The 12,337-nt window shown below is 50.5% G+C and overlaps 2 protein-coding genes across 2 annotated transcripts in view; both read left to right on the top strand.

The window, feature by feature from the left end:
- LOC119436024 (cytochrome c oxidase subunit 4 isoform 1, mitochondrial) overlaps positions 1 to 12,337 on the top strand; it is a 480,308-nt gene that overhangs the window by 204,587 nt on the left and 263,384 nt on the right. The window lies entirely within an intron of this gene.
- Positions 1 to 12,337, top strand: part of LOC119436019 (beta-catenin-like protein 1) — a 104,974-nt gene that overhangs the window by 51,777 nt on the left and 40,860 nt on the right.

The following is a 12,337-nucleotide window of genomic DNA, read 5'->3' on the forward strand; positions in this document are numbered from 1 at the left end:
ACAGAAAGTTATATTGAGAGTTTTCCATGCTGCTGTACAATTCTCTCGTTCACACTTTATCCAATTATAGCATTAAAAAGTTGATTAATCAATTATGAAAATAATTATGTAATTAAGCGGAATAAAAATAATCTGAGTATCTCCAAGCGACCCGGACCTCTAATAAAAGTTATTTCACTCACTCTCCAAGCGACGGCAGACATTACCTTGGTTCTGTCCAGCTACATGACGTTTACATATTTTCAAATCTTGGTGCATGATAGTAAACCACCCACTATATATCTTGTACATGCAGCAAAATTTGCACAAACTACGGTGGCACACAGGAGGTTCTCTCTTCCGCAGCGGCTTTCGAGCTTTATTTGACCGTGTGAGGTTCTGTGGACAGTTCGGAAATAAGGTGGGAATCCTTTTATCGAGCTCTCCGCATAATATGCCGTCGATATTGTATCCTCTGAAAAATAGCTGGTGCAGACATGGTCGGTAGGCGTTAGAGTTCGGTGTGCCCTCAGATTTGCACGGCGCCACTGCTCTAGACGACCGCTGTCGGACGGCGCTTTGAATAAAGGCACAGGCTCCGTGCAAGTCAGGTATCCAGAATTGCAGTTCGGAACGAAGCACTTTCTAGCCATTTCAAACGCCCCTCAGAAGGCCGCTGCCACCTTCGTCGAGGGCCCGTGGCGACAATACCCAAGCACGAGCTCATGAAACGAACGCCAACAAAAATCGCGCCTTCAAAACAGCGCAACCGCACATGCAAGCAGGAAGACGAAGCAGCGGCAGCACGCGCCTTGCCGCCGAGGCTGGGACCGCATACCGCAGCGCCCTCTACGACGACGCCGAACCAGCTGCAACCAAGCCGAACATAATCTGGACGCGAGCGAGCGGCGCTTTCGCGTGCGTTGTGGGGAGAGTGTCAGCACCTCTCCTTATTCCTACACCGTGGTTCACACCTGCTTTACGGTCGTGGGGGAGAGCACCTGCTGGGTAGCACCTCACGACGGAAGTCGGAGGAAGTAAGCCGGACAGACACGGGAGCGTCTACCGCATCTCCTACGAAAAGGCAGCGGCACACGCTCAGACACACGTGCGACGCAAGCAATCGCACCCTGGTAGCGTCGCATCGCGGCAACTCACTGAAATAAGATGCACCAACTCCATTGCGGAGCGAGCGATTGCACTGGCATTGAAAAATAGAGGAGGCACTGACAGTACGAACTACGATACGCCTAATAAATGTACTGGCAGGCCTTCATAGCTATTTCGGAGGTGCCTGTGGCAATTTGAGCCCTTGGGGGCAGTAAAAGGCATGCATTCATGTTTTCGGACGTTTTCGCGGCCCCTAGGGAGTCCGAAAAATTGAACAATGACTGTACTGTCGTTTATTTTTCCAGTTACAGTTATACAAAAAAGAGCACTTCCTTTAACATGTTAAGATGTTGTCAGAGCCACCGATATAAGATGCTTGTGCACCAACTCCTCCGAGTCGTTCTGCACCTCCGTCTGCTCTCCTAGTTTCCCCCAGTCCCCCTTCCCCACGAGACCACAAGTGGCCAAAAAAAGTGTGCCATATTATCACATTGTCGATTTCGGAGATACCATCAATTTTGCATGACTTAGCGCAAGAACCATTAGCATCTATGAGCAACAGCATTCTTGGCACAAAGCCAGGCACACTATCTTATTACAGTGCGGAAACGCTGGTGTCCATCGACACGAAATATTGCGGAAATCAAAGTTGTGGAGTCTCACACGTGCGTGCTCTTGGGACAAAGGAACGACAACACAGTAGTGTAAACAATCAAAAGGGCATTTATTGCACCTATCATACACTAATACACGCTAGCCGAGGAAGTCCGACTCACCGCAACCGGATAGCGAGCGAATATGTTCGCCCCATGCTATGACGCCATCGCCCAGTTGTTCACATGTACGGTCGCGCGAACGGTGGTGCGTTCGAACGATCCGTGTTCGTCCATACCGGTGACCTGCTCCGAGCCGGTCTCACGAAGCGTAGATCGGTGCACGCGCGGGACGTCCGCATCGCTCACCGATCCCAACCCGAAGAGGAAGCGCCCTCGACCTCTTGCTCCCAAGTCACCCCGCGGCTCGGTGGCGCTAGCATCGCGACACTCGTGCTATCTCTCGCAATGCGCAGCAACCACCACGACCGCCGCCGGCGCTTAGCCACGTGGAGAAGCCGGATCACAGGAGACGCGAGCTATGCGGGGAAAACAACATCAGGGGATGCGTGAGAGTCACGCATCCCCACATTCCCCCAACCTTAAATCACTACACATACTCCGGCGAAACATGTCACACAGTCTGTCAACGCACTCGTCGCGAGCAAAAGTTAGTACATGTGACAGTGGCCGCGCAGAGGAAATATCCACACGTTATCCACAACATGCGAGCCAACATTGTCTCTGGGGTTCACCGCTGGCGTCCGTTGGTCACAGCACCACCTCTGCAGATTCGATGGCACAACTCCAGCCCAGGACTCGGGAAACGGTGACGCAGAAATCGGCACGAGCAAGCGTCGCTCGTGCCGAGGCACCCTGCTGGCGATAGCCGCAGTAGCCGTTGGTGACTGCCAGCTCTTTTCCCAGCCGCCGAGGGTTGCGAGCCGGACACAGTGGCCGCCGAAATCACTGCGCCGAACTGGCCACAGGCATCTCCATCGCCTGGGGTAGGCCGAATTACTATGCATAGAACAGTCACGTGGGCGCACGACAAATCAAGGAAGTCCGACTCACCGCGACCAGATAGCGAGCGAATATGTTCGCCCCGTGTTATGACACCAACGCCCAGTCGTTCACGTGTATAGTCACGTGAATGGTGGCGCGTTCGAAAGATCCGTGTCCATACTGGTGCCCTGCTTCGACGTGGGACGTCCGCATCGCTCACCAATCCCAACCCGAAGAGGAAGCGCCCTCGACCTCTTGCTTCCAAGTCACCCCGCCGTTCGGTGGCGCTAGCATCGCGGCACTCGCGCCATCTCTCGCATTGCGCAGCAACCGCCGTTGGCGCTTAGCCACACCGAGAAGCTGGATCACAGGATACGCGAGCTATGCGGGGAAAACAACATCAGGGGACGTGTGAGAGTCGCGCATCCCCACAAAGTGCATATAGTATGTTCGAAAGGGATCGCCCAAGTATACGACCCAAGTTTTTAAATGTGTTTCTCCGCGCACACATGGCTTGCCTTTGGCCTAGACAGTCCAGGCCCGTGATTTTTTAGCATTGCCTTTTATGCTATTCCTTTTTACGCTTTGTCAGTGGTCGGAGCAATGCCCTGCATGCGTTATCAACGAGATCAGGTGGCCATGAACAGTGGATGATAAGAGTGGCATACAATTGAATGGACAGCATCGCCAGAGGTAGAGGAAAGTACAGTCAACACTAGACTTTGCTAGTTTCAAGGAGCCTCCAGCAGTGTAGCAAAACGAAAATATCAGTATTTCTGCTGGACTCGGTGGCCAAATAACCCACGGTTGTGCAGTCAAGAATGAATTATCGTACAGCGCTCTGGAAGGTGTCTGAAATTTCAGTCACTCTTATACATTAAGTCTGTGAGGCAACTGTAGGTGCAGTGGAGTTGTCCGAATAATCAAACATGGTCAAATTATCGGTTGGCAACTGTATATGAGCAAAGCTTCGTGGTGAAATTTTAGCTTGCAGCGTGCTTCAAGCGACGAGCGGATGCTCCTTGTGACAATGTATTGGCTGTGTGAAGGAATCCTTGTTATAAAGGGGTGCACTTCGTGGCACCTAAACATTTCCGACAGAGTAAACGTCAGAGTAAACAGTTCACTGTTTATGCACAAGAACAATGGGAAATCTGAGTTTCGAAGCTGTAAAATATTTTAATGGTGCTGCCGCAATGTGCAGGCACAGAGGAATAATAAACCAGCCAAAAGGAAAACGTGCGTCATGTCAATGAGCCTTCACCAGACGCAAAGAAATACCATAATCCACCTTTTGCATGTCCCGAGTGCGCATGCGCTGTACCCTAGCGGTGAGCGCCGAAAACGTTTTGTACGGCGTCTGTGGTTCGTGCAGCTGATGACGCACGCGTATGCAGCATAGTTGTCGAGGACGCAAACTCTATTGTCGGCGCTGTGCCGGTCAAAAACGCAGTATTTGCGCCGTGTTTCGGTAGAAACTTCAGCTGTTCACAGCGGTATTCGGTTAACGTCAGGTGCATCACAATATATGCCTCACACGACACCGATGTCGGTCAGAAGTCGACCTCACGCCGGCGACAACGCTTGGCCGGCTGTAGTTGTGATACTGTGGCAGTGCGAGACATACATTGTCATACAAGTATGACGAAGAAGCGACCGACGACGCTACCGACAACAGCGAGTGATCGTAGTGTGATAAGCTTTCGTGCCAACGACGCCGACAAAACCAGTGTGCTGATCGCCGTGTGAGCGCCCGACGAGTGAGAACATCGCACCGACAACGTGAATATCGCCGCAAATGCGCTCGTGTATGCATTTATTGACGCCCAAATTGAGTCGAAACGTGCTTCCGACACTTATATGCACGATTTCCAGCCCTTTACAGCCCTCCACATCAAGTTTGAGGCTGTGTCGATCTCGTTCAGGCAGCTTCATTAGGCCTGACACAGCCTACGAGTTCGTCCGCTACCGGCAGACCTAAAATATAGGATAAGCAAGTACAACGAAGGAAGCTGCTTATATAGTTCGGTACTGACCTTACCGACTTGAAGTGAACCACTCTTACTCTTAGCATAGCACGATGCACACACAGAGAGTGGGAAGCGGCGACACGGCGCATGCACTGTTCTTGAACGAAGGTGTTGGTCGCAGTCGCCGGCGCTTCCATGAACGAAGTGCAACTACGGAGAGTGTATTGTAGCGTTAGCTACACTGGCCTAGCCAAGCCCGTTTCGCGCGGCACATCAAGAGCTGTGCTGCGCATGCGCAAGGATCAGTGATGTCACACGGCTTGCGCACCGGAGCCGGCACCTCTTGCGCACTCCGCCGCCGCCGCGCGCGACTCACCGCAGCCGGTCTGCGCATTCCAGAGGAGTGACGTCGTAGCCGTGGTAGACGCACTGGCGCCGGCGCGCGCTCGCTGTGCAGTCGCCGTCTGACACTGCGCTGGAGCCGCTGCGCTTCTGACTGGCGTTTGCCAGTGTGGTATAGCCATGGAGAAGGAGAGCGCAAATGCTGCTCAACAGCGCAGAAGAACGGAGAAGCTTGACTCATCGGATCCCGAAGTAGTTGCCTGGCAATTAGCGGTTGAGCATAGGAGGAATGAATACATGTGCCACATAATACGTATACCGCGTGTGTCATTGGAGCAGCAGTAAGCATGACAATCAAGCTAATCCTTGACAATCTAGACAACCAAGAAAGCTAAGAATAATCAGCTGAACCTTTGCTAACACTACGTATATCCTGGCATAGCCGAGCTAAGCCACTGCAACTTTTTTTTATGCTGCCAGATTTAGTAGTTACCGAAAACAGTTTGCCTCTTATGCTAAACAGGCAGCAAGTGATGGCCCTTTCGATACTGCATCGTAAGCAACAACACCGCTCGTTGCCACGCAAGTACGGCGGGCATCGGCAGTTTCGCGTGAAAGTGCGGCTAGGTGGTCGTTGTCGCCGTTTTCGATGTGCCCAGAACGTTCATGCCTTCTCGTCTCAGTGTGATCACTTCTCATATGTGCATGAGAAGTGTTCATATAAGCTTTGAACATTTCCTCATTATTTCATGTGAGCGGTGCACAGTTTCAACTGTACTTGAAGCGAACAACGAGCGGTGGCCGTACGTGCGCCGATGTAAACAAATGCGCCGTTCTTGCGTTGTATAAATACTCGGGGCGCAGTGTCGCCCCTTCAAAGAGCTATGGCCACTGTGGTCAAGACTCGGCTATAAAAGCAGTTTTTATCATCTTATTAGCGTACATTCAGTACAGGTCTAACAGTGACAAATGCATGAACTCGGCTGCTACATACGATACGGCTAACCTCCGCTGAGCGGAATCGACCCCAGCTTAAACTTGATGTGGGCGGCTGGTGAGTGCTCACGTTTGGGCATATCAACTTCCGAAGCATGTTTGGACTCATATTCGGTACGAATAAATAAGAATAACAGGAATACTAGTGTAAGCGCTATGTCAATCGCGTTGCGGTGCGATGTATTCGTTCAGAGGCACATCGCACGGTGACTGGTTTGTCGGCGCAGCTGCACGAAATCCCGTCATCATATTTCGACGACCTGCGGTTGTAAGTCACACCAGAGTCTTTGCCGGCCTAGGCATCTTGTCCTACAAGCGGCCACTCACACGAAACGAAAATTGCAACGACTGACAAATGCACAAACCCATTTCAGCTCGCATCTTGCAGCGTGCCTCTGCGTCCCGCGGGGCCCCGGCGCCGTACATATTGTTTCTCGCGGAGCCCGCTAAGGTGGTGCCACAGCGCAATGCAAAAGGCGGATTACTCGAATGTAACGCAACTGCGGTTGCAGAATGAGGGGCGGCTTTCCAGTCACGCAAAACAAAACAAATAAAACCACGAATTTTGCACAAGGTGAACGGAAAAAAAGAAGGGGCACCTTTATTCAAGGAATCACAATTTGAAAAAGAGTTCTCTTCGTTCATCATGGTCGTCTGAAGAGGAGGCAGAGTTTTCCTTGGGCGGTATTCATGGGCAATCACTTTCGGAGATAGTTTCACTTTTGCGAAATTTTGCGTGGCTGGGCACCAAACGTGTCCGCGACAGTGTTTCTGGCCCTGTGCCAAGCTCACTACCTTTTCACAGTGCCAAGAGCATTGTCAGCTGTATTCTTGAAGTGGTTCAGTGCCGAGACAGGTCACGTCTATCTCCAAAAGTGATCGCCCGAGAATCAAGTCTATTCCGTGCCGTTGAGCTCATTTCGATTGAGCACTTCTTAAAAGACCACACAACCCTTTCATTGGAGAGGCCGTGCCATGCTGCAACAATGTTCACAGCGCCCTTTCGTTCAGCTTCGCATTTAAAGGGGGCCTCTCGTTGGCCCCGTCAGCCATGAATCGTCGACTTGTTTACGTTGAGCCGCCGAGTTGCGGGGGAGTTTCCCAGCTCCTCGGCCATCACACTTGCTTATCTCTCAAAGCGGGCGTCATACCGAATGTTCTGCATTGCCGTAACGCTGCGAATGAACGGAGTCGAAGCATCAAAGGCCATAGGATACATTCTGGACTGTAACCTTAACTAGTCACAAGCACAGCGAAAGTGCCATCAATTCGAACAAAGAACAAGTCTTTGGTCAACTTGCCTGTAGATTTGAATGAGACGTAAAGGTACAGGTTGCCAACGTAACACTAAAGACCGTGGAATTTAGAATATTTGTTTTAAATTGGTCAATTTTGCCATTATTTGAATGGGATACGAGGGTGTACTTCAAGCAATGAAAATCATGCCAAAACTTGCGGGTCAATCAAGTAAGTACGGTACATTCGCCTGCGAAGGAAACAAATTATTTCAATCCTGCATGTTTGCACGGTAGCCTTTGTGATTGCACACAATGCATGAGTGATAGGCTGGTCAGAAAGCATACCGTGCAATCCCAAAGATTCCAACTTGCCAAATGAGCTACACTCGGGGCTGAGGCCTAAAGCTCCGCTCTTTGGCCTGCAGTGTCACAACAGTGCCTTGTATGACACACTTGTTGGCTCAAATGATGTCTTCCACGTGAGAATGCTTCTTGCACTGTGGGGATTCGTGACTCTCACGCGTCCCCTGATGTTGTTTTCCCTGCATGGCTCCCGTAATCCGGCTTCGCCGCGTGGCTTTACGGCAGCCGAGTTGCAGCGTATTACGAGAGATGGCGCTAGTGTTGCGCTGCTAACGCCACCTGACGGCGGGGGGTTAGGCGGGTGCAAAAGGGAGAACGCGGTTCCTCTTTCGCTGGGGATCGGCGACCAACACGCACGAACGCTACGCGCGTGCGCCGGCCCGCCTCGCGGGACTGTCTCGCGAGGCTAAGAGCAGGACACCGGTATGGACGAACACAGATCGTTCGCCACCGTTCGCGTGACCATACTCGTGAGCGACTAGGCAATGGTGTCATAGCATGGGGCGAACATATTCACTCGCTATCGGGTCGTGGTGAGTCGGACTTCCTTGATTTGTCGCGCGCCCATGTGAATGTTCTATTGGTAGTAATTCGGCTAGCATGTATTAGTGTATGAAAGGTGCAATAAATGCCCTTTTGATTGTTTACACTACTGTGTTGTCGTTCCTTTGTCCCAAGAGCATGTGTGAGACCCCACAGCACACACTAACATTTGGATAGTCGAAAGAGAAGAGAAACTCCTGATTTCTTGCTGCGGTATAGCCTATTTCCACTTCTGACGCCAGTCAGTGTTACTGGGAAAAACAAACCCTTTTTCGTCCTTTCCTATGTAGCAGGAACGACAGTACGGCTCGCAACAGATATTTAGCATCGTTTGTCAAGGTCCTGAGGACCTTTCGAGCTTCTCTGCACAGGAAGAACGAAAAAAAGAGTGGGTAGAGTCGCGAGGAAGACATCACGACGACACATCACCCAGCTTGCCATGTGCCCCCTTACGGCCTCCTTGTGACCGGTGGTACTGCCATAGTGTGACAGAGAAGTGTCGTGACTAGTAAAGTATTAAATGACTCTGCTAATATGTTCGTTTAAGTGGGTTATCAGCAATCGGGCCTAAGATCACATGCATGGGCTAGACTTAGAGCTGTACAAGCAGCGTTCTGGTCCGCTGGTGATTAACCAACAACAGCGAGTATGTCTACCAAGTCCAAGAATATTCCTAATCCCGCATAAAAAGCTAACCAAAGGTCAAGTCCGCATTCTCAGAGCACTCCAAACCAACAGTGTCCCCCATCCATCTGGAAACTATCACTTCACCCCCTACATGGCCTCTCCACTTTGCCACTTTTGTGGAGCACAGGGCATCTATTACCACATGCCACTTTTGTGGAGCACAGGGCATCTATTACCACATGGTAGGGGGCTGTACAGAATCACTCCTGAGTACACCAATCCATACCACACACCTGAGCTTTGGGAGAGTGCCCTAGCCAGCTCCACCCTCGCAAGCCAGCGCCAGCGGCAGCGGGAGACTCCCTCGAAATAAGCGAATTTTCCCCGCCGACAACCTAAAGATTTCACCTCAAATTTTGTCATTCTTGCATGAGCAGCAACCAGAAGCACCTTCTCCGCCGCGACGGAATGCGAAGCGGCGCGCGCTCAATTCACAGCGACTGCGAGGCGAGAGGGAGCACACGTGTGCGTGCGTGCGAGCGTGCGCGAGGCAGGCCTGCATCCCTCGACCCGGCAATCTCGTCGCTGCGGGCGTGACCTTTCCCCCTGCCTTCATTCAAACCTGATCCCGCCGCTTGCTGCAGCTGGCCTAGCCCGCCAAGCTGGCACTCTCCTTTTCCTGTTGATGTTGCCAAAGGAAAAAGAAACCTTTTTTTTTTTTCAACGCGCTGGCAGCGCCACTCTTTGGTTACTGTGCAAGTAAGTCTCTGCGCTTCACTTCACTAACATGACACTAGGTGACACTATACGACGCTACGACGCCATCGTGTCGCTCGCTCTTCGTTTCCAACGCCTCGCGCTTGTGCGAAACGACACGCATCCAGTACCTCGTGTGACATTCCAAGGATGACTGCTTCGATGAAGAAGCGCAAGATATTGACCTTGTCTGCAGTTTGTTTTGTAGATAAGCTCGCACGGGCGCACACATTTTCCACATCGCAGATCGCTTTCAAGATACGGTCCACGGTGACGGCACAAATGTGCTTTTGCGCGGTTACTACTCCGACGGCGACAGTGAATTCGCACCCCCTACCGGCAGCTTCTCCACGTTACCGGCAACTTATCTCGAAGGCCATGCTTTTGTGCGCGACAATCGGCAACAGCTGTACGAGCAGGAAATACGTTATGGTGGCCATGTTGTAAATTCAATATCGCTGACGACTGTCGTCCGGGCGTCACAACTCGAGAATCGAACGTCTGCACACATGAGATTTTGCCGATTTTGTGCCTGTGCGTGTAGAACAAGAAAAATGGTACGCACTAACCATTTGGTGGGCAATGAGTGACTACGGCTTAAGCGGTCAGCCAGTACATGGAGTTCAATGGGGGCTGGGTGGGGGAATCTTCGCGACTACGTTTAAACCGCAATTACGCATTGAGCGGGTACGTATTAAAGAGATTTTACTGTACAATCCTTACTTCGTATAGCTATCTGCTAATTTGCTGTCGCAATCGATGCTTCGCCTTTCGGGCGAAACTGGGACTTTTTTTGTTCATCGCAACTTTAGTGTATTGGGAGTAAATCTTGAGCGATAGTACATACGGTAAGCGCTTCTTTTTCGAATTTTCGTGCCAAACCTGCATATAATGAAATCCTGCTTATAAAAAACTTTTTCGGGAATTTGTCAATTTCGTTATATCCAGGTTTAACTGTATATATGTACGCCAAATGGCAAAGTCGTGAACGAAACCGAAACCATCGTCCGCGAAATCTTCGCGATGGCTTGGGGCAAAGGTTGAGATGTACCGAAGGCATTCAATAAAGTGTCACCTTCACGAGAGAATGCATCTTACGCTGCTGTTACAGCATTTTTAGTACATTGCGGCCGACGCATAAGTCAACATGCTTGCCCGGCTGATCGCAAAACACTCACTTTGCGGCACATGCACCGTCGCAATGAAGCGGTTTGAATTATCAGAATTTTATTGCAATATTTATGACAAAGTCGGCAAACTTGGCTAGCTTGCGCTTACCGGAAGTTTTATTTCCAGAAGTCTGTCAGCCTGGATTTCTTACGCTTCACGGCAAGCAAAGGCGTTACGCGAGTCTCACAGTCCGTTAAAAAAGCATCACAATGTCATTGTCGTGGGCTCTGATAACATTTAGGATGAGGTCAAAAGGATCCATTACTTTCAAAGCAGTCGCTGGAGGCAGTGTGTCTAGCGGGTTGCGTTTTCCCCAGACGACGAGACGTTGGCATAATGTTAACAGCGGCGGCGGCGCGGCGGCCGTATCTTGAAAGCAATCTGCGCCGTGCACAAAGTGCGCGCTCACGCGGGCCTCATCTTCAAAGCGATCTGCGATGTGGGCAAAGTGCAACTAGTGCCGGTAGAGTCGTGTGCGCTGTGCTTTCGACCTTTAGTTTGTGTTGAAGCGAGAGACGGCACGGAGGTCAATTTGCTCGTTGCTATTGCCGCGCCTTCTCATTCCAGCTTGTTGACACCGAGTTTCCGCGGTCATCAAGCAAGATGTGTTGATGTTTGCCTGTGAGCGCTTGACACCATGCTTGGTAATTTAGTAAGAGAATGTTCACAAGCCTATACAGGCCGATAAAACTACGATCCTTAGTTCGTATAGCTGTACTAATCTGCTATCGCAATCGATGATTCGCCTTTCGGGCGAAGCTACGAAATTTTTTCCTTCCGCTTTCTGCCTCGGAGATCATATGTGCCTTCTCAAGAGAGAGAAATTTACGCTTCTTCATTGGCGTAGCCATTACACACACACCACAGACAACGGCAGCGATTGTGGTCATCCCGTGCAGTCTCGCGAAGGCGCGTGATGACCACGCGTGGCTATGGATTGCAGTGGCGTAAATCGGTACTTTGAACTTGATTTCGTTCACGAAAACCTCGTTCAAGCGGACATACAATCGTGACAGCTTTGAAAGGGCTTTCTAATTTGACTATACTCGGCAGTTCCAATTTCAATTCAGTCCCAGTTTCGTTCTCGAAAAGTTAGTTGAAGCCTAAATACTGAATAAAACGCCTTCGTTGTGGAGAGACTTTTTTTGCATTACTTTCTATGGGCAGCTGACGAGGAATCTGAAAATCTTCGTCGTTGCAGAAATTTCATTGTAGGGGGATTCGACTGTAGTTGGTTTACACTAAGTAAGCGCTTTGTGTGCATCTTTTCTTCGTACTTGTGTGCTGTTTTGTCTCGCTACTTACCATCATGCTCATCCTGAAATGGTGGCATCGTGCGTTCAAGGTCACATGCGGCATCTGCATTCCGCGGCATCGCGACGACGCATAACAGACATCAAGCTGTGTAATGGGCTAATGGGAAATACCCTTGCAGCCTTGCAATGGGTGAATGGGAAATACCCTTGCAGCCTTGACCATTCCCGAACTTCAAGTAGACAACCACTATGCTGAGAAAAAGCCGTAAATGAATTTTTGTACTGCCAGCGTTGTAAAAATTGTTGACCTTGCATTTTGCAACGAAATATACTAATCTAATAGCACTTTGAAAATAAACTGTTCCCTGAGGTGAAAATGTTCCAGTCTT

Source organism: Dermacentor silvarum, chromosome 1, assembly GCF_013339745.2.
Source record: "Dermacentor silvarum isolate Dsil-2018 chromosome 1, BIME_Dsil_1.4, whole genome shotgun sequence".
NCBI lineage: Eukaryota > Metazoa > Arthropoda > Arachnida > Ixodida > Ixodidae > Dermacentor > Dermacentor silvarum.